The sequence below is a fragment of the Triticum urartu genome, chromosome 7 (assembly GCF_003073215.2).
Source record: "Triticum urartu cultivar G1812 chromosome 7, Tu2.1, whole genome shotgun sequence".
In the NCBI taxonomy this organism is placed as follows: domain Eukaryota; kingdom Viridiplantae; phylum Streptophyta; class Magnoliopsida; order Poales; family Poaceae; genus Triticum; species Triticum urartu.
Window position 1 is genome coordinate 534,983,556 of NC_053028.1, and position 24,225 is coordinate 535,007,780.

At 45.8% G+C, this 24,225-nt stretch overlaps 1 long non-coding RNA gene across 1 annotated transcript in view; it reads right to left on the minus strand.

Moving 5' to 3' along the window:
- Window positions 1-22,863, minus strand: part of LOC125522712 — a 46,370-nt gene extending 23,507 nt beyond the window's left edge. The window contains exons 1-2 of the long non-coding RNA XR_007289938.1: window positions 22,732-22,863; window positions 22,040-22,614 (exon numbers count right to left, since the gene is read on the minus strand). This is a non-coding gene — a long non-coding RNA (uncharacterized LOC125522712). The remainder of the gene's footprint in view (window positions 1-22,039; window positions 22,615-22,731) is intronic.
- Between the last annotated feature and the right edge of the window lie 1,362 nt (window positions 22,864-24,225).

The following is a 24,225-nucleotide window of genomic DNA, read 5'->3' on the forward strand; positions in this document are numbered from 1 at the left end:
TGATGTGAGCATCGGCACACAATCAGTTGAAGAAAGGATGCAAGGCATCAGATTATAGAACACCTGAATGATTCGATGCTTAGATATCAAAGGAATTATGTTTTCCAAATAGAAGGATCAGAAGCAGATGCTCTGATCAAGGGTGGATTAGTTCTGTAGACCTAAGGGTACAATTGACGGTAAACAGATTGGTCGAGAACAAGCTCATGTTCAAAAATGACGGCTGAGCCTGAATGATAATTTAAAAGGATCAACTGATGATTGCGTGCATTCGCATTCATGTTGAATCAATAGGATCAAAATGACGATGTCTAAGGATACTAACGAATACCACCAGACATATGGAAAGCATCCATAATGCAAGCAGACAAGTATTGCAGAGCAATAAGCTACTAAGGATTTTTTTTTGGAGGATCGAATAGTATTTCGAAGACCATTGTGAAACACATGAACAGCTAGGGATGGGCGGATACTCGGTAAGTGCGAGCAATTATCCGTAGGGGTATTTATGTAGCAAGGGACTCAAGGCAGTAGGCACAAAGTATTCTCAGGACAAAGGAGAGAATTTCGGGGTATATTGTAATAACAAGACCAACGGGGAATGATTGTATAAATGAAAAGTGTATGTATTTATCCAAAAGGATATTTGGTGGTAGGGAATTGCAAAAGCAACGGGCACAAGTCTTATAAGAATATCGGAGAATAACTTCGAAATCTTCTGGTGCAGCCGACGATCCAATGTGATAAGGAGCTCTCCGGGAGGGAGTAGTTACGAGATCCTAGAGTTAGAATTAGTAAAATCATTTAACCCGAATAGAAGAGAGTTCAGAGTCCCAGAGTAAGGATTGAGGAGTAAAAGATCCTAATACCACCCAGATGGCGACGTGGGCCCGTAAGACACACAACCATATTAGTAAAAGTTTTGTAATGTCTAGACTCAACTTCGGCCAAGGAGTTGGGAAGGGGGATTCCTATAGGCAGTCAGCTCTGATACCAACTTGTGACGCCCCCAATTTAATCGTACACTAATCATACACGCAAACATGTACGATCAAGATCAGGGACTCACGGGAAGATATCACAACACAACTCTACAAATAAAATAAGTCATACAAGCATCATATTACAAGCCAGGGGCCTCGAGGGCTCGAATACAAGAGCTCGATCATAGACGAGTCAGCGGAAGCAACAATATCTGAGTACAGACATAAGTTAAACAAGTTTGCCTTAAGAAGGCTAGCACAAACTGGGATACAGATCGAAAGAGGCGCAGGCCTCCTACCTGGGATCCTACTAACTACTCCTGGTCGTCGTCAGCGGGCATCACGTAGTAGTAGGCACCTCCGGTGTAGTAGGAGTCGTCGTCGAAGGTGGCGTCTGGCTCCTGGGCTCCAACATCTGGTTGCGACAACCAGGTAGAAGGGATAGGGGGGAAAAGAGGAGAAAGCAACCGTGAGTACTCATCCAAAGTACTCGCAAGCAAGGAGCTACACTACATATGCATGGGTAAATGTGTAAAGGGCCATATCGGTGGACTGAACTGCAGAAAGCCAGAATAAGAGGGGGATAGCTAATCCTGTCGAAGACTACGCTTCTGGCAGCCTCCATCTTGCAGCATGTAGAAGAGAGTAGACTGAAGTCCTCCAAGTAGCATCGCATAGCATAATCCTAACCGATGATCCTCCCCTCGTCGCCCTGTGAGAGAGCGACCACCGGTTGTATCTGGCACTTGGAAGGGTGTGTTTTATTAAGTATCCGGTTCTAGTTGTCATAAGGTCAAGGTACAACTCCAAGTCGTCCTGTTACCGAAGATCACGGCTATTCGAATAGATTAACTTCCCTGCAGGGGTGCACCACATAACCCAACACGCTCGATCCCATTTGGCCGGACACACTTTCTGGGTCATGCCCGGCCTCGGAAGATCAACACGTCGCAGCCCCTACCTAGGCACAACAGAGAGGCCAGCACGCCGGTCTAAACCTAAGCGCACAGGGGTCTGGGCCCATCGCCCATAGCACACCTGCACGTTGCGTACGCGGCCGGAGAGCAGACCTAGCAACCTCCATTACAAAGGAAGTCACGTTACGCGGTCCAACCCGGCGCGCGCCGCTCAGTCGCTGGCGTCACGAAGTGCTTCGGCTGATACCACGACGTCGAGTGCCCATAACTGTCCCCGCGTAGATGGTTAGTGCGTATAGGCCAGTAGCCAGACTCAGATCAAATACCAAGATCTCGTTAACGTGTTATTCTGAGATAACCAGGGCCAGCCCACTCTCTCCTAGGTGGTCTCAACCTGCCCTGTCGCTCCGCCTCCAAGTACCGTCGGGGGCGTCGGAACCCAGGCCCACCTCTACCAGGATGAAGCCACCTGCCCCTTCAGCCCCCATCTCCGAACAGTATCACAGGTAATGTAACTGTGTAAAGTATATCGTATATGCCCGTGATCACCTCCCGAAGTGGATCACGGCCCACTGGTATAGCATTGGCAGATGGAAAAGAGTGTAGGGCCACTGATGGAACACTAGCATCCTATACTAAGCAGTAGGATAGCAGGTAATGGTAACAACAGTAGTAGCAAGGACAGGCTATGCATCAGGATAGGAATAACGGAAAGCAGTAACATGCTACACTACTCTAATGCAAGCAGTATAGAGAAAAGAGTAGGCGATATCTGGTGATCAAAGGGGGGGCTTGCCTGGTTGCTCTGGCAAGAGAGAGGGGTCGTCAACACCGTAGTCGTACTGGGTAGCAGCGGCGTCGGTCTCGGTGTCTAGCGAGAGAAGAGGGGGAAGAAACAATAAATATAATGCAAACAAATGCATGACGATGCATGACATGACAAAGCGTGATGCTAGGTGCGCCCTAACGCGGTACGAGGTGGTACCGTGAAGGGGGGGACCATCCGGGAAATTATTCCCGGTGTTTCGCATTTTTGGGCAAAGGAGCCGGAGTGGGGGAAAGTTGCGTGTTTGCTATGCTATGGATGCGTTGGCGGATGAAACGGGCCTGTGTATTCGGAATTCGTCTCCGTCGTTCTGAGCAACTTTCATGTACAAAGTATTTTCATCCGAATTACGGATTAAAATATATGATTTTCTAAAGATTTAAATCATTTTATGATTTTAATTATATATTTAATTCCAACATTATCCAAAACAGTGTGTGATGACGTAGGCATGACATCAGAGTGATGTCAGCAGGTCAACTGGTCGGTTGACCAGTCAAACAGACAGGTGGGTCCAGTGGGACCCACATGTCATTGTCTGTTAACTAATTAACCAGGTTAATTAGTTTAGTTAACAGATTAGTTATGTTAATTAACAGTAGTTAATTAGTTTAATTAGTTATTAGGTTAATCTAATCAGGATTAGTTAAGTTAATTAATTTAATTAACCAATTAATTAATTAATATATTTTTTTATTTCCTTTTAATCTTTTTTATAAACGTTCCAGGGGCTAGGCCCCACATGTCATTGGGTCAGGGGGCCTTAGCGGGCGCCGGCGCACAGGTGCGGATGCGGGCGCTGGGCGCTGCCCGTTTGGGCGCACGCCCACGTTACCAGGGGGTGCTGGCCACGGCGGGGCACTGGCCACGGCAGGGCGCCGGAGCAGCACGACAAGGGGGCGCGCAGCGCAGGCGCGCGCGGCCAAGGCAAAAGGCAGGAGCGGGAGGGGCTGCGGTGGCACGGGACGGCCCAGGCGGGCGCGTGCGGGCGTGGATGCCGGCCACGGCGAGCGAGCGGCGCAGGCGAGGCGCGTCGGGGCGGGGCGACGGGCGCAGCCAAGCGGAGCGGCGCGCGGCCAGGGCGCGGCGCGGCAGCGGTGAGCGCGGGGCCGGAGCGCGCGCGGGGTGGAAGCCGCGGCCAAGGGCATGGCCGAGCGGCAGCGGGCGCGGGCGGCGGGCGCGTGAGCGGCGGTGACCGCGGGGAAAGGAGGAGGGGGCGGCTCACGGTGCGTTGTAGGGAGCGGGGCAGCGGGGGTCGGTGGAGGCCGGGGAGGGCCGTTGTGAAGGGGGACGGGGACGCGCGACGGAGTGGAGGAGGACGGCGAGGTGGCGGCGTCCTGGCGTGGGGGGGCGGCGAGCTCCGGGCGCGGGGCGGCGTCGAGCGGCGTCGGCCTCCTCTGGATCCCGATCCAGATCGGGAGAGAGGAGGGGGCGTCGTGGGGAGAGCGGGGGTGGGGGTAGGTTAGGGTTTCGGTCGTGGGGGGGATTAGTAGGCTAGGGCGCGGGGTGGCCCGGCCCATTCGGGCGGCTGGGACCAGCTGGGTCACTGGCTGGGCCGAGGTCCAGTTCGCCACGAGGCCCTTTTTTTGTTTTTTTTTGTTTAATTTTCTTTTATGTATTTTGTTTCTTTTCTGTTTTACTTTGTTCCTCCTTAATTTTAGCTTTGTAAAGTACAAAATGACCCCTAAATTAGTACTACCACTAAACCCACTACCATATAAAGTTTTGTCCCTAAATAGGATAGCTTAACATTTTATTAATTATAAAAGGCATTTCAATAATTGTTTTGCTACTGTTTTATTCGCTTTAGAGTATTTAAAGATTTTATAACAGTGGGGTTTCTTCACCAATATTTCATATGGATTATTTGAATCACCCCGAACATTTTAGTTTTAATATTTGATAACTTTTAATATTTGCTTGATTTTGAATTTGAAATCGAACCGTTTTCGAACTAACGCGAGATTAGCAACAGTAATCGAGGTGACGTGGCATCATTAGCAGAGGTTACTATAGCTTGATTACCCGGGCGTCACAGTCTTATTTTGCTTCAGCGGTATTGTGGGATGAAGCGGCCCGGACCAACCTTACACGTACGCTTATGTGAGACTGGTTCCACCGACTGACATGCACTAGTTGCATAAGGTGGCTGGCGGGTGTCTGTCTCTCCCACTTTAGTTGGAGCGGATTCGACGAAAAGGGTCCTTATGAAGGGTAAATAGAAGTTGACAAATCACGTTGTGGCTTTAACGTAGGTAAGAAAACGTTCTTGCTAGAACCCTCTTGCAGCCACGTAAAACTTGCAACAACAATTAGAGGACGTCTAACTTGTTTTTGCAGCAAGTGTTTTGTGATGTGATATGGCCAAAGTTGTGATGAATGATGAATGATATATGTGATGTATGAGATCATGTTCTTGTAATAGGAATCACGACTTGCATGTCGATGAGTATGACAACCGGCAGGAGCCATAGGAGTTGTCTTTATTTTTGTATGACCTGCGTGTCATTGAGAAACGCCATGTAAATTACTTTACTTTATTGCTAAACGTGTTAGCCATAGTAGTAGAAGTAATAGTTGGCGAGCAACTTCATGGAGACACGATGATGGAGATCATGATGATGGAGATCATGGTGTCATGCCGGTGACAAGATGATCATGGAGCCCCAAGATGGAGATCACAGGAGCTATATGATATTGGCCATATCATGTCACTATTATTTGATTGCATGAGATGTTTATCATGTTTTTGCATCTTGTTTACTTAGAATGACGGTAGTAAATAAGATGATCCCTCATAATAACTTCAAGAAAGTGTTTCCCCTAACTGTGCGCCGTTGCGACAGTTCGTTGTTTTGAAGCACCACGTGATGATCGGGTGTGATAGATTCCAACGTTCACATACAATGGGTGTAAGACAGATTTACACATGCAAACACTTAGGTTGACTTGACGAGCCTAGCATGTACAAACATGGCCTCGGAACACAGAAGACCGGAAGGTCGAGCATGAGTCGTATAGAAGATACGATCAACATGAAGATGTTCACCGATGTTGACTAGTCCATCTCACGTGATGATCGGACACGGCCTAGTTAACTCGGATCATGTTATACTTAGATGACTGGAGGGATGTCTATCTGAGTGGGAGTTCAGTGAATAATTTGATTAGATGAACTTAATTATCATGAACTTAGTCTAAAATCTTTACAACATGTCTTGTAGATCAAATGGCCAACGTTGTCCTCAACTTCAACGCGTTCCTAGAGAAAACCAAGCTGGAAGACGATGGCAGCAACTATACGGACTGGGTCCGGAACCTGAGGATCATCCTCATAGCTGCCAAGAAAGATTATGTCCTACAAGCACCACTAGGTGAAGCACCTGCTCTCCCTGCAGAACAAGACGTTATGAACGCTTGGAAGACACGTGTTGATGATTACTCCCTCGTTCAGTGTGGCATGCTTTACAGCTTAGAACCGGGGCTCCAAAAGCGTTTTGAGAGACACGGAGCATATGAGATGTTCGAAGAGCTGAAAATGGTTTTTCAAGCTCATGCCCGGGTCGAGAGATATGAAGTCTCCGACAAGTTCTTCAGCTGTAAGATGGAGGAAAATAGTTTTGTCAGTGAGCACATACTCACAATGTCTGGGTTACATAACCGCTTGACTCAGCTGGGAGTTAATCTCCCGGATGACGCGGTCATTGACAGAATCCTCCAGTCGCTTCCACCAAGCTACAAGAGCTTTGTGATGAACTTCAATATGCAGGGGATGGAAAAGACCATTCCTGAAGTATTTGCAATGCTGAAATCAGCAGAGGTAGAAGTCAAAAAGGAACATCAAGTGTTGATGGTGAATAAAACCACTAAGTTAAAGAAAGGCAAGGGTAAGAAGAACTTCAAGAAGGACGATAAGGGAGTTGCCGCGCCCGGTAAGCAAGCTGCTGGGAAGAAGCCAAAGAATGGACCCAAGCCTGAGACTGAGTGTTTTTATTGCAAGGGAAGTGGTCACTGGAAGCGGAACTGCCCCAAATACTTAGCGGACAAGAAGGACGGCATCACGAAAGGTATATGTGATATACATATAATTGATGTGTACCTTACCAGTACTCGTAGTAGCTCCTGGGTATTTGATACCGGTGCGGTTGCTCACATTTGTAACTCAAAGCAGGAGCTGCGGAATAAGCGGAGACTGGCGAAGGACGAGGTGACGATGCGCGTCAGGAATGGTTCCAAGGTCGATGTGATCGCCGTCGGCACGCTACCTCTACATTTACCTACGGGATTAGTTTTAAACCTCAATAATTGTTATTTAGTGCCAGCTTTGAGCATGAACATTGTATCAGGATCTCGTTTAATACGAGATGGCTACTCATTTAAATCCGAGAATAATGGTTGTTCTATTTATATGAGAGATATGTTTTATGGTCATGCTCCGATGGTGAATGGTTTATTCTTAATGAATCTCGAGCGTAATGCTACACATGTTCATAGTGTGAATACCAAAAGATGTAAGGTTGATAATGATAGTCCCACATACTTGTGGCACTGCCGCCTTGGTCACATAGGTGCCAAATGCATGAAGAAGCTCCATGCAGATGGACTTTTAGAGTCTCTTGATTATGAATCATTTGACACGTGCGAACCATGCCTCATGGGTAAAATGACCAAGACTTCGTTCTCAGGAACAAAGGAGCGAGCAACCAACTTATTGGAAATCATACATATTGATGTGTTCGGTCCAATGAGCGTTGAGGCTCGCGGTGGCTATCGTTATGTTCTCACCCTCACTGATGACTTGAGTAGATATGGGTATGTCTACTTAATGAAACATAAGTCTGAGACCTTTGAAAAGTTCAAGGAATTTCAGAGTGAGGTTGAGAATCAACGTGACAGAAAAATCAAGTTCTTGCGATCAGATCGTGGGGGAGAATACTTGAGTCACGAATTTGGCACACACTTAAGAAAATGTGGAATAGTTTCACAACTCATGCCGCCTGGAACACCTCAGCGTAATGGTGTGTCCGAACGTCGTAATCGCACTCTATTAGATATGGTGCGATCTATGATGTCTCTTACCGATTTACCGCTATAATTTTGGGGCTATGCTTAGAGACTGCCGCATTCACTTTAAATAGGGCTCCGTCGAAATCCGTTGAGACAACACCGTATGAATTATTGTTTGGGAAGAAACCTAAGCTGCCGTTTCTAAAAGTTTGGGGATGCGATGCTTATGTCAAGAAACTACAACCTGAAAAGCTCGAACCCAAGTCGGAAAAATGCGTCTTCATAGGATACCCTAAAGAAACTATTGGGTATACCTTCTACCTCAGATCCGAAGGCAAGATCTTTGTTGCCAAGAATGGATCCTTTCTAGAGAAAGAGTTTCTCTTGAAAGAAGTAAGTGGGAGGAAAGTAGAACTTGATGAAGTATTACCTCTTGAACCGGAAAGTGGCGCAACTCAAGAGAATGTTCCTGAGGTGCCTGCACCGACTAGAGAGGAAGTTAATGATGATGATCATGAAACTTCAGATCAAGTTGCTACTGAACTTCGTAGGTCCACAAGGACACGCTCCGCACCAGAGTGGTACGGCAACCCTATCTTGGAAATCATGTTGTTAGACAACGGTGAACCTTCGAACTATGAAGAAGCGATGGCGGGCCCGGATTCCGACAAATGGCTGGAAGCCATGAAATCCGAGATAGGATCCATGTATGAAAACGAAGTATGGACTTTGACTGACTTGCCCGATGATCGGTGAGCCATAGAAAATAAATGGATCTTTAAGAAGAAGACAGACGCGGATGGTAATGTGACCATCTATAAAGCTAGGCTTGTCGCTAAGGGTTATCGACAAGTTCAAGGGGTTGACTACGATGAGACTTTCTCACCCGTAGCGAAGCTGAAGTCCGTCCGAATCATGTTAGCAATTGCCGCATTCTATGATTATGAGATATGGCAAATGGACGTCAAAACGGCATTCCTTAATGGTTTCCTTAAGGAAGAATTGTATATGATGCAGCCGGAAGGTTTTGTCGATCCTAAGAATGCTGACAAGGTGTGCAAGCTCCAACGCTCGATTTATGGGCTGGTGCAAGCATCTCGGAGTTGGAACATTCGCTTTGATGAGATGATCAAAGCGTTTGGGTTTATGCAGACTTATGGAGAAGCTTGCGTTTACAAGAAAGTGAGTGGGAGCTTTGTAGCATTTCTCATATTATATGTAGGTGACATACTTTTGATGGGAAATGATATAGAACTTTTGGACATCATTAAGGCCTACTTGAATAAGAGTTTTTCAATGAAGGACCTTGGAGAAGCTGCTTATATATTAGGCATCAAGATCTAAAGAGATAGATCAAGACGCCTCATAGGTCTTTCACAAAGCACATACCTTGATAAGATATTGAAGAAGTTCAATATGGATCAGTCTAAGAAGGGGTTCTTGCCTGTGTTGCAAGGTGTGAAATTGAGCTCAGCTCAATGTCCAACCACGGCAGAAGATATAGAAGAGATGAGTGTCATCCCCTATGCCTCAGCCATAGGGTCTATTATGTATGCCATGCTGTGTACCAGACCTGATGTAAACCTTGCCGTAAGTTTGGTAGGAAGGTACCAAAGTAATCCCGGCAAGGAACACTGGACAGCGGTCAAGAATATCCTGAAGTACCTGAAAAGGACTAAGGACATGTTTCTCGTTTATGGAGGTGACGAAGAGCTCGTCGTAAAGGGTTACATCGACGCTAGCTTCGACACAGATTTGGATGACTCTAAGTCACAAACTGGATATGTGTATATGTTGAATGGTGGAGCAGTAAGCTGGTGCAGCTGCAAGCAGAGCGTCATGGCGGGAGCTACATGTGAAGCGGAGTACATGGCAGCCTCGGAGGCAGCGCATGAAGCAATTTGGGTGAAGGAGTTCATCACCGACCTAGGAGTCATACCCAATGCGTCAGGGCCGATCAAACTCTTCTGTGACAGCACTGGAGCTATTGCACTGGCCAAGGAGCCCAGATTTCACAAGAAGACCAGGCACATCAAGCGTCGCTTCAACTCCATTCGTGAAAATGTTCAATATGGAGACATAGATATTTGTAAAGTACATACGGATCTGAATGTCGCAAATCCGTTGACTAAACCTCTCCCTAGGGCAAAACATGATCAACACCAGAACTCTATGGGTGTTCGATTCATCACAATGTAACTAGATTATTGACTCTAGTGCAAGTGGGAGACTGTTGGAAATATGCCCTAGAGGCAATAATAAAAGGATTATTATTATATTTCCTTGTTCATGATGATTGTCTTTTATTCATGCTATAATTGTGTTATCCGGAAATCGTAATACATGTGTGAATACATAGACACCAACATGTCCCTAGTAAGCCTCTAGTTGACTAGCTCGTTGATCAACAGATAGTCATGGTTTCCTGACTATGGACATTGGATGTCATTGATGACGAGATCACATCATTAGGAGAATGATGTGATGGACAAGACCCAATCCTAAACATAGCACAAGATCGTATAGTTCGTTTGCTAGAGTTTTTCCAATGTCAAGTATCTTTTCCTTAGACCATGAGTGTTGGGGAACGTAGTAATTTCAAAAAATTTCCTACGCACACACAAGATCATGTGATGCATAGCAACGAGGGGGAGAGTGTTGTCTACGTACCCAACGCAGACCGACTGCGGAAGCGCTGACACGACGTAGAGGAAGTAGTCGTACGTCTTCACGATCCAACCGATCAAGCACCGAAACTACGGCACCTCCGAGTTCGAGCACACGTTCAGCTCGATGACGTTCCCCGGACTCCGATCCAGCAAAGTGTCGGGGAAGAGTTTCGTCAGCACGACGGCGTGGTGACGATCTTGATGAACTACAGCAGCAGGGCTTCGCCTAAACTCCGCTACAGTATTATCGAGGAATATGGTGGCAGGGGGCACCGCACACGGCTAAGGAATAGATCACGTGGATCAACTTGTGCCTTTTGGGGTGCCTCTACCTCAGTATATAAAGGAGCCAAGGGGGGAGGGTGCGCCGGCCAGGGAGAGGTGGCGCAGGAGGAGTCCTACTCCTTCCGGGAGTAGGACTCTCCTCCAATCCTATTCCAACTAGGATTCCCCAAAGGGGGAAAGAGGGAGAAGGGTGGCCGGCCACCTCTCCTAGTCCTAATAGGACTAGGGGAGGGGGAAGGTGCGCAGCCCCCTTGGGCTGCCCTTTTCTCCTTTCCAACTAAGGCCCATGAAGGCCCATATGGCTCCCGGGGGGTTCCGGTAACCCTCCCGGTAACCCGGTAAAATCCCGATTTCACCCGGAACACTTCCGATGTCCAAACATAGGCTTCCAATATATCAATCTTTACGTCTCGACCATTTCGAGACTCCTCGTCATGTCCGTGATCACATCCGGGACTCCGAACAACCTTCGGTACATCAAAATGCATAAACTCATAATATAACTGTCATCGTAACCTTAAGCGTGCGGACCCTACGGGTTCGAGAACAATGTAGACATGACCGAGACACGTCTCCGGTCAATAACCAACAGCGGGACCTGGATGCCCATATTGGCTCCTACATATTCTACGAAGATCTTTATCGGTCAGACCGCATAACAACATACGTTGTTCCCTTTGTCATCGGTATGTTACTTGCCCGAGATTCGATCGTCGGTATCCAATACCTAGTTCAATCTCGTTACCGGCAAGTCTCTTTACTCGTTCCGTAATACATCATCTCACAACTAACATATTAGTTGCAGTGCTTGCAAGGCTTATGTGATGTGCATTACCGAGAGGGCCCAGAGATACCCTCTCCGACAATCGGAGTGACAAATCCTAATCTCGAAAATACGCCAACCCAACATCTACCTTTGGAGACACCTGTAATGCTCCTTTATAATCACCCAGTTACGTTGTGACGTTTGGTAGCACCCAAAGTGTTCCTCCGGAAAACGGGAGTTGCATAATCTCATAGTCATAGGAACATGTATAAGTCATGAAGAAAGCAATAGCAACATACTAAACGATCGGGTGCTAAGCTAATGGAATGGGTCATGTCAATCAGATCATTCAACTAATGATGTGACCTCCCATTAATCAAATACTAGTGACAACTATTTTGTCAATCAGATCATTCAACTAATGATGTGACCTCGTTAATCAAATAACAACTCTTTGTTCATGGTCAGGAAACATAACCATCTTTGATTAACGATCTAGTCAAGTAGAGGCATACTAGTGACACTTTGTTTGTCTATGTATTCACACATGTATTATGTTTCCGGTTAATACAATTCTAGCATGAATAATAAACATTTATCATGAATATAAGGAAATAAATAATAACTTTATTATTGCCTCTAGGGCATATTTCCTTCAGTCTCCCACTTGCACTAGAGTCAATAATCTAGATTACACTGTAATGATTCTAACACCCATGGAGCTTTGGTGCTGATCATGTTTTGCTCGTGGAAGAGGCTTAGTCAACGGGTCTGCAACATTCAGATCCGTATGTATCTTGCAAATCTCTATGTCTCCCACCTGGACTAGATCCCGGATGGAGTTGAAGCGTCTCTTGATGTGTTTGGTCCTTTTGTAAAATCTGGATTCCTTTGCCAAGGCAATTGCACCAGTATTGTCACAAAAGATTTTCATTGGACCCGATGCACTAGGTATGACACCTAGATCGGATATGAACTCCTTCATCCAGACTCCTTCGTTCGCTGCTTCTGAAGCAGCTATGTACTCTGCTTCACATGTAGATCCTGCTACGACGCTTTGTTTAGAACTGCACCAACTGACAGCTCCACCGTTTAATGTAAACACGTATCCGGTTTGCGATTTAGAATCGTCCGGATCAGTGTCAAAGCTTGCATCAACATAACCTTTTACGGTGAGCTCTTTGTCACCTCCATATATGAGAAACATATCCTTAGTCCTTTTCAGGTATTTCAGGATGTTCTTGACCGCTGTCCAGTGATCCACTCCTGGATTACTTTGGTACCTCCCTGCTAAACTTATAGCAAGGCACACATCAGGTCTGGTACACAGCATTGCATACATGATAGATCCTATGGCTGATGCATAGGGAACATCTTTCATATTCTCTCTACCTTCTGTAGTGGTCGGGCATTGAGTCTTACTCAACTTCACACCTTGTAACACAGGCAAGAACCCTTTCTTTGCTTGATCCATTTTGAACTTCTTCAAAATTTTGTCAAGGTATGTGCTTTGTGAAAGTCCAATTAAGCGTGTTGATCTATCTCTATAGATCTTAATGCCTAATATGTAAGCAGCTTCACCGAGGTCTTTCATTGAAAAACTTTTATTCAAGTATCCCTTTATGCTATCCAGAAATTCTATATCATTTCCAATCAGCAATATGTCATCCACATATAATATCAGAAATGCTACAGAGCTCCCACTCACTTTCTTGTAAATACAGGCTTCTCCAAAAGTCTGTATAAAACCAAATGCTTTGATCACACTATCAAAACGTTTATTCCAACTCCAAGAGGCTTGCACCAGTCCATAAATGGATCGCTGGAGCTTGCACACTTTGTTAGCTCCCTTTGGATCGACAAAACCTTCCGGTTGCATCATATACAACTCTTCTTCCAGAAATCCATTCAGGAATGCAGTTTTGACATCCATTTGCAAAATTTCATAATCATAAAATGCGGCAATTGCTAACATGATTCGGACGGACTTAAGCATCGCTACGGGTGAGAAGGTCTCATCGTAGTCAATCCCTTGAACTTGCCGAAAACCTTTTGCGACAAGTCGAGCTTTGTAGACAGTAACATTACCATCAGCGTCAGTCTTCTTCTTAAAGATCCATTTATTCTCAATTGCTTGCCGATCATCGGGCAAGTCAACCAAAGTCCATACTTTGTTCTCATACATGGATCCCATCTCAGAATTCATGGCTTCAAGCCACTTTGCGGAATCTGGGCTCACCATCGCTTCTTCATAGTTCGTAGGTTCGTCATGATCTAGTAGCATGACTTCCAGAACAGGATTACCGTACCACTCTGGTGCGGATCTTACTCTGGTTGATCTACGAGGTTCAGTAGTATCTTGATCTGAAGTTTCATGATCATTATCATTGGCTTCCTCACTAACTGGTGTAGGTGTCACTGAAACAGTTTTCTGTGATGAACTACTTTCCAGTAAGGGAGCAGGTACAGTTACCTCGTCAAGTTCTACTTTCCTCCCACTCACTTCTTTCGAGAGAAACTCCTTCTCTAGAAAGGATCCATTCTTAGCAACGAATGTCTTGCCTTCGGATCTGTGATAGAAGGTGTACCCAACAGTTTCCTTTGGGTATCCTATGAAGACACATTTCTCCGATTTGGGTTCGAGCTTATCAGGTTGAAGCTTTTTCACATAAGCATCGCAGCCCCAAAGTTTAAGAAACGATAACTTTGGTTTCTTGCCAAACCACAGTTCATAAGGCGTCGTCTCAACGGATTTTGATGGTGCCCTATTTAACGTGAATGCAGCCGTCTCTAGAGCATAACCCCAAAACGATAGCGGTAAATTAGTAAGAGACATCATAGATCGCACCATATCTAGTAAAGTAAGATTACGACATTCGGACACACCATTACGCTGTGGTGTTCCGGGTGGCGTGAGCTGTGAAACAATTCCACAATTTTTCAAATGTACACCAAACTCGTAACTCAAATATTCTCCTCCATGATCAGATCGTAGAAACTTTATTTTCTTGTTACGATGATTTTCAACTTCACTCTGAAATTCTTTGAACTTTTCAAATGTTTCAGACTTATGTTTCATTAAGTAGATATATCCATATCTGCTTAAATCATCTGTGAAGGTGAGAAAATAACGATATCCGCCACGAGCCTCAATATTCATCGGACCACATACATCGGTATGTATGATTTCCAACAAATCTGTTGCTCTCTCCATAGTACCGGAGAACGGTGTTTTAGTCATCTTGCCCATGAGGCACGGTTCGCAAGTACCAAGTGATTCATAATCAAGTGGTTCCAAAAGTCCATCAGTATGGAGTTTCTTCATGCGCTTTACACCGATATGACCTAAACGACAGTGCCACAAATAAGTTGCACTTTCATTATCAACTCTGCATCTTTTGGCTTCAACATTATGAATATGTGTATTACTACTATCAAGATTCAATAAAAATAGACCACTCTTCAAGGGTGCATGACCATAAAAGATATTACTCATATAAATAGAACAACCATTATTCTCTGATTTAAATGAATAACCGTCTCGCATTAAACAAGATCCAGATATAATGTTCATGCTCAACGCTGGCACCAAATAACAATTATTTAGGTCTAATATTAATCCCGAAGGTAGATGTAGAGGTAGCGTGCCGACCGCGATCACATCGACTTTGGAACCGTTTCCCACGCGCATCGTCACCTCGTCCTTTGCCAGTGCCCGCTTATTCTGTAGTCCCTGTTTCGAGTTGCAAATATTAGCAACAGAACCGGTATCAAATACCCAGGTGCTACTGCGAGCTCTAGTAAGGTACACATCAATAACATGTATATCACATATACCTTTGTTCACCTTGCCATCCTTCTTATCCGCCAAATAATTGGGGCAGTTCCGCTTCCAGTGACCAGTCTGCTTGCAGTAGAAGCACTCAGTTTCAGGCTTAGGTCCAGACTTGGGTTTCTTCTCCTGAGCAGCAACTTGCTTGCCGTTCTTCTTGAAGTTCCCCTTCTTCTTCCCTTTGCCCTTTTTCTTGAAACTAGTGGTCTTGTTAACCATCAACACTTGATGCTCCTTCTTGATTTCTACCTCCGCAGCTTTCAGCATTGCGAAGAGCTCGGGAATAGTCTTGTTCATCCCTTGCATATTATAGTTCATCATGAAGCTCTTGTAGCTTGGTGGCAGTGATTGGAGAATTCTGTCAATGAAGCAATCATCTGGAAGATTAACTCCCAATTGAATCAAGTGATTATTATACCCAGACATTTTGAGTATATGCTCACTGACAGAACTGTTCTCCTCCATCTTGCAGCTATAGAACTTATTGGAGACTTCATATCTCTCAATCCGGGCATTTGCTTGAAATATTAACTTCAACTCTTGGAACATCTCATATGCTCCATGACGTTCAAAACGTCGTTGAAGTCCCGATTCTAAGCCGTAAAGCATGGCACACTGAACTATCGAGTAGTCATCAGCTTTGCTCTGCTAGACGTTCATAACATCTGGTGTTGCTCCAGCAGCAGGCCTGGCACCCAGCGGTGCTTCCAGGACGTAATTCTTCTGAGTAGCAATGAGGATAATCCTCAAGTTACGGACCCAGTTCGTGTAATTGCTACCATCATCTTTCAACTTTGCTTTCTCAAGGAACGCATTAAAATTCAACGGAACAACAGCACGAGCCATCTATCTACAATCAACATAAACAAGCAAGATACTATCAGGGACTAAGTTCATGATAAATTTAAGTTCAATTAATCATATTACTTAAGAACTCCCACTTAGATAGACATCCCTCTAATCTTCTAAGTGATCACGTGATCCAAATCAACTAAACCATGACCGATCATCACGTGAGATGGAGTAGTTTTCAATGGTGAACATCGTTTATGTTGATCATATCTACTATATGATTCACGCTCGACCTTTCGGTCTCCGTGTTCCGAGGCCATATCTGCATATGCTAGGCTCGTCAAGTTTAACCTGAGTATTCCGCGTGTGCAAAACTGGCTTGCACCCGTTGTAGATGGACGTAGAACTTATCACACCCGATCATCACGTGGTGTCTGGGCACGACGAACTTTGGCAACGGTGCATACTCAGGGAGAACACTTCTTGATAATTTAGTGAGAGATCATCTTATAATGCTACCGTCAATCAAAGCAAGATAAGATGCATAAAAAAGATAAACATCACATGCAATCAATATTAGTGATATGATATGGCCATCATCATCTCGTGCTTGTGATCTCCATCTCCGAAGCACCGTCATGATCACCATCGTCACCGGCGCGACACCTTGATCTCCATCGTAGCATCGTTGTCGTCTCGCCAATCTTATGCTTCCACGACTATCACTACCGTTTAGTAATATTACATCGCGATTGCATTGCATACAATAAAACGACAACCATATGGCTCCTGCCAGTTGCCAATAACTCGGTTACAAAACATGATCATCTCATACAATAAAATTCAGCATCATGCCTTGACCATATCACATCACAACATGCCCTGCAAAAACAAGTTAGACGTCCTCTACTTTGTTGTTGCATGTTTTACATGGCTGCTACGGGCTTAAGTAAGAACCAATCTCACCTACGCATCAAAACCACAACGATAGTTTGTCAAATAGACTCCGTTTTAACCTTCACAAGGACCGGGCGTAGCCATACTTGGTTCAACTAAAGTTGGAGAGACAGTCGCCCGCAAGCCATCTCTGTGCAAAGCACGTCGAGGGAACCGGTCTCGCGTAAGCGTACGCGTAATGTTGGTCCGGGTCGTCTCGTCCAACAATACCGCCGAACCACAGTATGACATGCTGGTAGGCAGTATGACTTGTATCGTCCACAACTCACTTGTGTTCTACTCGTGCATATAACATCAACATAAATAACCTAGGCTCGGATGCCACTGTTGGGGAACGTAGTAATTTCAAAAAATTTCCTACGCACACGCAAGATCATGTGATGCATAGCAACGAGGGGGAGAGTGTTGTCTACGTACCCAACGCAGACCGACTGCGGAAGCGCTGACACGACGTAGAGGAAGTAGTCGTACGTCTTCACGACCCAACCGATCAAGCACCGAAACTACGGCACCTCCGAGTTCGAGCACACGTTCAGCTCGGTGACGTTCCCCGGACTCCGATCCAGCAAAGTGTCGGGGAAGAGTTTCGTCAGCACGACGGCGTGGTGATGATCTTGATGAACTACAGCAGCAGGGCTTCGCCTAAACTCCGCTACAGTATTATCGAGGAATATGGTGGCAGGGGGCACTGCACACGGCTAAGGAATAGATCACGTGGATCAACTTGTGCCTTTTGGGGTGCCTCTACCTCAGTATATAAAGGAGCCAAGGGGGGAGGGGGCGCCGGCCAGGGAGAGGTGGCGCAGGAGGAGTCCTACTCCTTCCGGGAGTAGGACTCTCCTCCAATCCTATTCCAACTAGGATTCCCCAAAGGGGGAAAGAGGGAGAAGGGTGGCCGGCCACCTCTCCTAGTCCTAATAGGACTAGGGGAGGGGGAAGGTGCGCAGCCCCCTTGGGCTGCCCTTTTCTCCTTTCCACTAAGGCCCATGAAGGCCCATATGGCTCCCGGGGGGTTCCGGTAACCCTCCCGGTAACCCGGTAAAATCCCGATTTCACCCGGAACACTTCCGATGTCCAAACATAGGCTTCCAATATATCAATCTTTACGTCTCGACCATTTCGAGACTCCTCGTCATGTCCGTGATCACATCCGGGACTCCGAACAACCTTCGGTACATCAAAATGCATAAACTCATAATATAACTGTCATCGTAACCTTAAGCGTGCGGACCCTACGGGTTCGAGAACAATGTAGACATGACCGAGACACGTCTCCGGTCAATAACCAACAGCGGGACCTGGATGCCCATATTGGCTCCTACATATTCTACGAAGATCTTTATCGGTCAGACCGCATAACAACATACGTTGTTCCCTTTGTCATCGGTATGTTACTTGCCCGAGATTCGATCGTCGGTATCCAATACCTAGTTCAATCTCGTTACCGGCAAGTCTCTTTACTCGTTCCGTAATACATCATCTCACAACTAACATATTAGTTGCAGTGCTTGCAAGGCTTATGTGATGTGCATTACCGAGAGGGCCCAGAGATACCTCTCCGACAATCGGAGTGACAAATCCTAATCTCAAAATACGCCAACCCAATATCTACCTTTGGAGACACCTGTAATGCTCCTTTATAATCACCCAGTTACGTTGTGGCGTTTGGTAGCACCCAAAGTGTTCCTCCGGAAAACGGGAGTTGCATAATCTCATAGTCATAGGAACATGTATAAGTCATGAAGAAAGCAATAGCAACATACTAAACGATTGGGTGCTAAGCTAATGGAATGGGTCATGTCAATCAGATCATTCAACTAATGATGTGACCTCGTTAATCAAATAACAACTCTTTGTTCATGGTCAGGAAACATAACCATCTTTGATTAACGAGCTAGTCAAGTAGAGGCATACTAGTGACACTTTGTTTGTCTATGTATTCACACATGTATTATGTTTCCGGTTAATACAATTCTAGCATGAATAATAAACATTTATCATGAATATAAGGAAATAAATAATAACTTTATTATTGCCTCTAGGGCATATTTCCTTCAATGAGATCGTGTAACTCCCGGATACCGTAGGAGTGCTTTGGGTGTACCAAACGTCACAACGTAACCGGGTGACTATAAAGGTATACTACGGGTATCTCCGAAAGTGTCTGTTGGGTTGACACGGATCAAGACTGGGATTTGTCACTCCATATGACGGAGAGGTATCTCTGGGCCCACTCGGTAATGCATCATCATAATGAGCTCAAAGGGACCAAGTGTCTGGTCACGTGATCATGCATTACGGTACGAGTAAAGTGACTTTCCGGTAACGAGATTGAACGAGGTATTGGGATACCGACGATCGAATCTCGGGCAAGTAACACACCGATTGACAAAGGGAATTGTATACGGGGTTGCTTGAATCCTCGACATCGTGGTTCATCCGATGAGATCATCGAGGAGCATGTGGGAGCCAACATGGGTATCCAGATCCCGCTGTTGGTTATTGACCGGAGAGTCGTCTCGGTCATGTCTACATGTCTCCCGAACCCGTAGGGTCTACACTCTTAAGGTTCGGTGACGCTAGGGTTGTAGAGATATGAGTATGCAGTAACCTGAAAGTTGTTCGGAGTCCCGGATGAGATCCCGGACGTCACGAGGAGTTCCGGAATGGTCCGGAGGTGAATAATTATATATAGGAAGTGCAGTTTCGGCCATCGGGAAAGTTTCGGGGTCACCGGTATTGTACCGGGACCACCGGATGGGTCCCGGGGGTCCACCGGGTGGGGCCACCCATCCCAGAGGGCCCCATGGGCTGAAGTGGGGAGGGGAACCAGCCCATAGTGGGTTGGTGCGCCCCGCCCCCCTTGGGCCCCCCATGCGCCTAGGGTTGCGAACCCTAGGGGAGGGGCGCCCCCACTTGCCTTGGGGGCTACTCCACCCCCTTGGCCGCCACCCCCCTGGGAGATCCCATCTCCTAGGGCCGGTGCACCCCCCTAGGGGGCCTATATAAAGAAGGGGGGAGGGAGGGCAGCACCACCTCAAGCCTTGGCGCCTCCCTCTCCCCTGCTACACCTCTCCCTCTCGCAGAAGCTCGGCGAAGCCCTGCTGCGGTGACTGCTGCATCCACCACCACGCCGTCGTGCTGCTGGATCTTCATCAACCTCTCCTTCCCCCTTGCTGGATCAAGAAGGAGGAGACGTCACGCCGACCGTACGTGTGTTGAACGCGGAGGTGCCGTCCGTTCGGCGCTAGGATCTCCGGTGATTTGGATCACGACAAGTACGACTCCCTCATCCCCGTTCTTTGAACGCTTCTGCTCGCGATCTACAAAGGTATGTAGATGCATCCGATCACTCGTTGCTAGATGAACTCATAGATGGATCTTGGTGAAAACATAGGAAATTTTTTGTTTTCTGCAACGTTCCCCAACACCAGCCCATTAGGGGCTGGTTCCCCTCCCACTTCAGCCCATGGGGCCCTCCGGGATAGGTGGACCCCCGGGACCCTTCCGGTGGTCCCGGTACAATACCGATTACCCCTGAAACTTTCCCGATGGACGAAACTTGACTTCCTATATATAAATCTTCACCTCCAGACCATTCCGGAACTCCTCGTGACGTCTGGGATCTCATCCGGGACTCCGAATAACTTTCGGGTTACCGTATGCTAATATCTCTACAACCCTAGCGTCACCGAACCTTAAGTGTGTAGACCCTACAGGTTCGGGAGACATGCAGACATGACCGAGACGCCTCTCCGGTCAATAACCAACAGTGGGATCTGGATACCCATGTTGGCTCCCACATGCACCACGATGATCTCATCGGATGAACCACGATGTCGAGGATTCAATCAATCTGTATACAATTCCCTTTGTCAATCGGTACGTTACTTGCCTGAGACTCGATCGTCGGTATCCCAATACCTAGTTCAATCTCGTCACCGGCAAGTCACTTTACTCATGCCGTAATGCATGATCCTGTGATCAACCACTTGGTCACATTGAGCTCATTATGATGATGCATTACCGAGCGGGCCCAGAGATACCTCTCCGTCATACGGAGTGACAAATCCTAGTCTCGATTCGTGCCAACCCAACAGACACTTTTGGAGATACCTGTAATGTACCTTTATAGTCACCCAGTTACGTTGTGACGTTTGGCACACCCAAGGCACTCCTATGGTATCCGGGAGTTGCACAATCTCATGTTCTAAGGAAATGATACTTGACATTCAGAAAAGCTACAGCAAACGAACTACACGATCTTTGAGCTAAGCTTAGGATTGGGTCTTGTCCATCACATCATTCTCCTAATGATGTGATCCCATTATCAATGACATCCAATGTCCATAGTCAGGAAACCATGACTATCTTTTGATCAACGAGCTAGTCAACTAGAGGCTCACTAGGGACGTGTTGTGGTCTATGTATTCACACATGTATTACGATTTCCAGATAACACAATTATAGCATGAACAATAGACAATTATCATAAACAAAGAAATATAATAATAACCATTTTATTATTGCCTCTAGGGCATATTTCCAACATATAGGAGCAAGCTATATCACAAATTATTCTCAGGAGCTGGTTAAGTTACCAACAATCATTTATTATTAACCTCGAGCACTACTTTAATTCAAAGAACATAAAAATGAGGAAAATCTGAACAAACATAACCATTTGGATTTTGGACACTGCTGAGATCAATATTCAGATATCTTGATGCTTAAAAATCCTATCAATGCTTTTCGAATAGTTATGATAGGAATGGGCCATTTGTTCTGAGATTTGACGAATACGCAGTATATTCTCATATGGCAACATGTACATGAACACCAACCTGCTGAGACCAAAAAAATTTGCGAACGTACTTGCTGAATAATATATAGTCTGCAATCAAAATAGTGTATCTCGGTCTTTTGTCAGCAACATCTAAGATTTCGTAAGCTCTAACAGTAAAAGACCATCAAGTGAAAGAATTGGAACATGGAAGAAGCTTACGTGGGCATGATGCCATCGGGTTGTATGCCAAGATCGTGGTTGTAGAGCTCCCTCTATCTCCCTTGCCAAGCTCTCCCTCCGACCAGCAGTAGAACAAATGCTCCTGCTGCTTTTGAACTCTCCTCGGAGTAAACGCGGGAACTGAGATTGAATGTGGATGAAGTGATCACCTTGAAGATGCGTCGCTTGAGGTGCTTGGAGCAGATCCATCACACGTGTGCCCCTCTACTCCTACGGCTTCATCAAGATGAAGAGGCTAGAGAGAAGGAGCGACAGAGGTCGTCCCCCTCTCCCTCTGCTGGCAGACCCAAACCATCAGCTAGAACGCGGCTAGGGCGCGGGGAGGCCATGCCATCACGGATCAACAACGAGAACGCAGGCCCTCACAAGTTGTAAGCGCCCCTAACCACCACGTCGGCATGGTTGAGAAGAGATGGATCTGGGCGGTGGTTTCCTATGACGAGCGAAATAGAAGTTGCTTGTACCCATAGTAGCTGTGTCGGCAACGGCCATCACAATGAAATATAATCAATGTGTGTCGTCCTGAGTTCCTGAAAGTTTTCACCTGGATTTTCCTGGACCAATGAAGCAAAAACATGCACAATTTCTCAAACAAGGATAGATGAAGTGTGTGAATCAGATGCAGTATTAATACAACAAAAAATAGCACTGTCATCAAAGGATTCACTTACAATCGAAAGAAGAAGAAGCAGCAAAATTTTGCTTGTCTCCGTCGGATCTAGACCAGATACCTGCACCATAAAAATACTAAGAAAATGATGGCATAAGAAGATTACCCAGCAATAGAAAAGCAAACTAAATGTAGACGACTGTGTCTTTATTGTTAAGGTTCCTTTAACAGGAATTTCCCGACCATCATGTAAATGAACTGCAAGAAATTTTTCCTGATATTTAATGTAGAAAGCTAACGTTAAATTATATGTTGTGCCATGAACTTATTACAATTTCCTTGATGTACCTATATCATGGGATCCATGAGATTCATGGCCTAGTGATCACTAACCATGCCAGTCATCTGCTCCTGGGAGGTAACCCACCCATTGCCATTCTATAACCTCTGAATGCAGTTTTTCTCCTCCTAGCATTGACCTGGAGATGTGAATGAGTCATATTCTCTAAATGGTTCATGCTTAACTTCCCAACACAAAACGAAGAAAATATATATTTGTAAAACTGTGAAATAAACATGCTGGCCAACACTAGAGATAATACTACCATGGTAGCGAGGAATCATAATACTACCATGGCAGACAATTCACGTTTTGTTGTGTACATACATGATACTACCAGGTCAGAACCTACAGACGCAGAATCATTGATTTGTACTACTCAACAACACTGACAACAATCACAACCCAGAAATTAAGTGGCTTGAAACTGGCAACCCAACCCATGAATAAGGCGGCATCAATCTGGAACGCAGGACAAACAGTGCCTTGCAGATGCAGTTTCAGCATAGATAAGCATAAGTAGCATATATTAAAAAAGTATTTAAAAAGTCTTGTGTTCAGTTGGACATGAATAGCCTCATGATTCTTGAGTCAGATGAACAAAGTGAAATCAAACCAGCACGAGGATAGGGGATCCCACATTGCCCAATTTCTACAATCGGCATCACCACACTTGTAAACAAGATAACAGATTTACTAATTCCAGCGCACCAATTTCTACATAAACAAAATTACCACATAATGAGATCCACGTCACTGGAGTTAAATTACGCAAATTTGCATAACACTCACAGTTAGAGGATAGCCATCCGTCGTAGTAGAATGGGAGGTTGTGGCCGTACTGGTGTCACAGCTTGATATGTTCAGGTGGGAACCTTTGCCACTGCTCACCTCGATGCTGCTATCATGTATCTGGAGCTCGGGGGGAGAGGCGGCACTGCTGCTTCCCATCTGCCTTGCATGATACCAGCTGCCGAGGCACAACACCATCGACCCAACGCTGATGGCATGCTCGCAGCCACTTCCCCTCATTTGATAGGGAGCCGAGGTTGGGCGCAGAACCTACTCTCTTCTCCTTGGATTGCTTCTCTGTGGGCGACGAGATCACCCTCCGAAGAGGAAATATACAAATGATGACCCTTGGTAAGAATGGAATTTATCAAATCAAGCAAGTCAAGATGTAAACCTAATTATATGATCAAAATAGAACCATTA